Here is a 5,326-nt window from a genome sequence, read left to right as displayed (position 1 = left end):
ACGTAAAGATTTAAAGAATATGGGAAAACTCCATAAAGAAGATGTTTGGGTTCTTTACGAACTCTCCCATGATCATCGTTTCCAACGTGTGAACGTTGCTTTGTTTCTTCTGGCGCGTGAACCATTTTTGGACAGAATTGTTACCGGTGATTAAAAATGAATTCTCTATGCGAATATTAAACGACAAAAACAATGGCTCAGTTCTAGGCGAAAACCACTTCCTACCCCAAAACCTGGACTTCATCCGCAGAAAGTGATGCTTTGCATTTGGGGTGACATCAAAGGAGTAATTCATTTCGAACTCCTCAATCCACAACGAACTGTCAATGCATAGATCTATAGTCAGCAACTGGAACGTTTAAATCAAGCCCTTCACTCGTCAATCGGAAATGGTGTTCTTCTTCTTCACGACAATGCACGTCCACATGTGCCACGTTTGACGCAACAGGAGATTATGGAGTTGGGTTGGGAAATACTCCCCACCCAGATATGGCACCATCATATTACCATCTTTTTCGTTCGCTGCAACACCATCCTAATGGGTGGCAACTTTGAGCAAGTAAAAATTCGCTACATCAATTTCTCATGTAAAACTTTACGTAAGTTTAGAGTTCGATTTTTTGTTTCGAAAATTGTAAAGAATCTCCTAAAATCTTATTTTGGTGTTGATGAAAAGTCTTCTAAAAGTAGGGCTACTTTTCTTCAGTGCGATTTCTTTTTGACCTTGATTTGCACTATAAGATGGTTTTAAACATGTTCATAACATATAAGAAATTCCGCGCACTTAGAAAAACAACAATAAATGTTCTTGAACTATTTCTTATGACTTTGATTTGTTGAGGTTTGATTAATCATTGAATGATTTAAACAATGAACGTGTTTACAAAGAGAAGAACAAAGGATCCTATTCTTAGTGTTCCTGCTGCTTCGTAGTTTTATCGTCATATTTTGATTGGATTCCAACGTTTTTGTATGACCTCTTTAACATCAACAAGAATCCAGTCGTAACTGCATCCAGAACATAACATCTCCCAACCACCTTGCACTTGCAAGTGACTCTAGGGTAAAAATAACATCTTCCAACCGCCTTGCACTTGCAAATGACTCTAGGGTAAAAATAACATCTCCCAACCACCTTGCGTTTGCAAGTGAGACTCGGGTAAACATAACATCTTCCAACCACCTTGCACTTGTAAGTGACTCTAGAGTAAACATAACTTTCGGACATGCTCCCAGTGCATATTGACTTGATTAGTACAGAAATCGGGTCTCCTATTGGTAAACTACTTCACACAGTGAAATGGACTTTCACCAAAATCGAGAAAGAACTCATTTACAAATGAAGATTTATCTATAAGAGTTGAACTGATGATCGCAAAAGTTATATTGTTCGAAAGCTCTAATAATAAATTACTGTTTAAAAGCAATGTTAGTACTTTTTTCGTTTGCTGGATATTGTGATGACCAAAAAAAGCCACTACTTTCAGTACAACCGACTCCCTATTTCAAGGCTAAGTAGAAATACCAGCTAAGACAGATAGAAGTAGGAAATTCAGGAACAAGTTTACTGTGTTAACTTCTGAGTGATCCATACAAATTTACTGAAACTTTTCGGGTGAATATATTGAATATAGACATTACATAACAAATAGAATATAGTTTTAAGTTTGTCACCAGAAGCAATGTAAAACCCAAACTGTAAAAGGCTAAACTGCGAAATATTATTTGAGCTAATTTTTAAATTAATATGCCATTTTTGTGGAACTTTCAAATTTCATGTGTACATATGACCAAAAACATATTTAACGTTTAAATTTATTAAGTAGTTAATAAGGAGTACTATAGGAGGTGTAAATGATTTATCGTCTCTTTACAACTCATTTACAGCACGTAAAAGAAATAAAAATACGTATTTGTACAGCACATAGAAGAAATATTTTGAATAAATGTAGAAAATACGAACTGCATAAATTACTGGCTTCCTCACTGGTAAAACAGATAGAACCAGAATTTTCAATCATGAAATGTTACTTTATTCAAAATAGTCATAAAAGTAGTATTCTAAAGTTAACTAAAGGAAAGATATAATGATGAAAGCTAAGATTGTATAATTTATACTAAGAATAATAATGCATTATTGCATCATGTTACTAGGAACAATAAGTTTTTTAACTTAGTATTATTGCATCATAATATCTCGTAGTGAGTGGAAGTTTTAGGCCTCTGCCGGGCTATAAGTACGCGTTCAAAATGTAGTTCAAGTGAAGTTAGTTAAATAGATAGGTAGATCTAGACTGCGTGATTGTGATTTTAGCTATAAAGAGCATATAGTGACGATTTTTAAAGTGAAATTATCACAGACTAGATGGCAATAAGAGAGTAGAGAAGAATAATTCGTCTTTTCAATTGCGTTTGAACAAACCTGTGTGAACTTTGACGAAAGAAACAATTATGTAAAGCTCTGGATAAAACTGTAGTAATCAACAGAGTAACATAAATTCAATTATCACGAATTGTATTGCAATAACAGAGAAGAGAAGAACAATTCGTCTTGTCAATTGCGTTTTAAAGTAACTGAACCAGCCTGTGTGGACTTGAACGATTATTTAAAGTTCTGAATACAAATGTGGTATTTAACTGTGTGACGAACATTTGTATATACGTTTGACTTGTTTTAATATATTATTTTAAAACAAGTGGATTGTATGTTGTTTGTTTATTGTTTAAATTTATCGCCAGCAATTCACAGATACCAGCTGTGAAGAATCCGGCCTATATATATACATAAAAATCTGACAGTTTCGGAGCTACAAGTCAGATGATGATATCCATACCATTCATACGTGCCTCCTCTTTTTTTACACTTCCCGATTTACCTTCTACTAAGAGTTTATATGGTATATATATTTTGGGCTCTTGGTTTTCAACTGAACTTTGTCCTGCTAGAATGCTCAATAACCAGATATACTGGGCAAAAAGAGACCTTTAATGACAACACTATGATACAATGAATTTTTAAGTAGAATGAGCAAATTTGACCTTACCTCGTTTAAACATAGTTCTATAGCCACAATCTGACGAACTGTCACGCCAGAAATTTCAATACGAGATAGTTACGATTTCATATTTTAGGTTGGAGATTGCGATCATTTTAAATTGCCCTTAGCATACTGATAAATTTACTCCAAGCTTTATTCTACACGATACACGTTATATTCGAAAGAATGGGTTTTTCAAATATAATCATTGTTATGAACATGCTGAATGATTAACTGTGAACTTCTCATCTTCTAAGTAAAAAAGTGTAATTTAAGTGGAGAAAAGAAAGTATCCATGAATAACGTAGAGGTCTAATCTATTCAATAAAGTACTTTACATCAAGCTCATAAAAATTGTACGCTGAATAATTGTCTGTATATTTCAAACAAAATTAGGAAGTTACAGCTCCGAGTTTCTTAGACTATGTTTTGAGATTTCAAAATCAGAATGTTTCAAGACTTCGGCTGTGAACTTTTGAATTGGGTTGAAGTAGGTTAAGAAAGTTCATTAATGAATGGAAATTATTTATAGAAGTGCTATATATGTTGAATGAGTGTTACAAATATAAATATAAATATGTCCATTTCTATTAACAATTCTAAGAACTTATGATTGAAAACAAAGAAGAATATGAAACAATATGTCAACCATACTACATCTGCCTTATCCAGTGCCGATGAGACCTTTCATCCAGTACCAAAGCTCATCAGACCAGATGAGATACGACAGACAAAGTACTGATCAAGGTGCTATTTCATATCATCAGTCGTATAAACAACTGCCACCAGGAGGAAATTCAACGATTTTCTAACTTAGAATTTCTTCTTGCCATTACGTATAGCTATATGTGAAGCAATATTTCTAAAGTTTCTATAATGACCTAAAAGCATACGCGTGTATGATTAAGCAAGTATTAATTAGTTATTGAAGTGTAATTATTATCTGTTTTAATTAAGTCATTTATAAATCACAATTACGGTTAGGATTAATAACACAATATTATTTATTTCTAACACCAATTATTTAATATTGTTACGTCTCCGTTTGTTAATTGATTTTCCGTAACTTCGTTCCGACGAAACTTAAGCGACACAAGTTCTTTCTTAATAAACTTGGTTTATTCTTTCCGAATATAACTTTACCGATACACTTAACTTCAACAATCGCGCTAAAACAAACGCTAATCAACGAACGTCAACAATACTTCTTACTGCAGTTCAATTACTCACTATCTACCTTACCGCGTCACGTTGTCCCCTCTTATATATATCCGCCTACCCTATATCTAGTAAGAACTTGAACATTCGCGAAAGTACATGATAGTTCTAGAAACGTTGCGTCATAGTAGTCATGTGACTCGCTGACGCAACAATATATACTTGAATTAACTTTACTATCGTTCAGAAGAACTGGCGAATCAGCAATCTAGTCTTTTTATTTCCACACCAGGTCAAGCAACGGCAGAGTCAACTATATTAGTAATACTAATAACTTGTAACAGAAAGCATAAAAAGAATATATTATAACTTGTCAACCACGCTGCATCTGCCATATCCAGTGCTAACGAGGCCGTACGCAATTTTAAACCATCATTGTGGTGAGATGTAGAATCTGTAAATGAAGTTTAATTATTATCAACTTTATTTAAGTAATTTTTAGATCAGGAGTACGGTTATTTTATTACTGTTATTTTGTACTTGAAATTAACTTTACTATTGTTACGTCTCCGTTCGTTAGTTAATTTTCCGTATAATTTATTTCCGATGAAACTTTAGCGACACAAGTCCTTTTTTAAATAAAACTGGTTTATTCTCTCTGAATACAACTTTGCAATACACTTAATTTCCACAGTCGCGCTATAACAAACGCTATAATTCACAACGAACGTCTCACGTGCTCGACGCAACTGTCCGTATCTGTCTCTGTCTGCAGTTCAATTACACATTACATTGTTGCTGTCAGTTCTTACCGGTCTTATATATATACAAGAATACCGCATATCTAGTAACCTCTCGAGACTTCAGGAAGGGACATGAACGTTCGAGAATATGACGTGTTACTAGCGTCACGTGACCCCCGCTGTCTAACACTATCATTCAGAACTGGCGAACTAGTATGAATGGTGAAGCAATCACACTTGTGTGTACTCGGCGATTACCGAACTGTAATCAATCTTCTGATGTAATTCCTTTAGACTCATAATTAATTATACTTGTCATAATATATTATGTTAGGCCTATCATATTTTAAACACTGAGTTCTTAATCTAGTCCCTTACGATTTTCAA

The sequence above is a fragment of the Limulus polyphemus genome, unplaced genomic scaffold, assembly GCF_000517525.1.
Source record: "Limulus polyphemus unplaced genomic scaffold, Limulus_polyphemus-2.1.2 Scaffold1016, whole genome shotgun sequence".
NCBI lineage: Eukaryota > Metazoa > Arthropoda > Merostomata > Xiphosura > Limulidae > Limulus > Limulus polyphemus.
Note: the sequence above shows the minus strand (reverse complement) of the source record.